This window comes from Acanthisitta chloris, unplaced genomic scaffold (assembly GCF_000695815.1).
Source record: "Acanthisitta chloris isolate BGI_N310 unplaced genomic scaffold, ASM69581v1 scaffold29691, whole genome shotgun sequence".
In the NCBI taxonomy this organism is placed as follows: domain Eukaryota; kingdom Metazoa; phylum Chordata; class Aves; order Passeriformes; family Acanthisittidae; genus Acanthisitta; species Acanthisitta chloris.
Window position 1 is genome coordinate 58,146 of NW_008654824.1, and position 271 is coordinate 58,416.

Here is a 271-nt window from a genome sequence, read left to right on the forward strand (position 1 = left end):
CTGCCTGCCTTGCGGTCCTGACCCCAGTCTGCCCCCGTCCCCCAGCCCCTGTTCCACAGCCCTGTCCCCAGTCTGATCCATCTCACAGCCCTGTCCCACATCCTTGTCACCACAGCCTTGTCCCAAGTCCCCTGTCCCACGTCTTGCCCCCATATCCTTGTCCCTACAGCCCTGTCCCCACATCCTTGTCCCCACAGCTCCTACCCCACAGCCCTGTCCCCAGTCTGCCCCGTCCCCACAGCCGCGTCCCCACAGCCTTGTTCCCACAGCC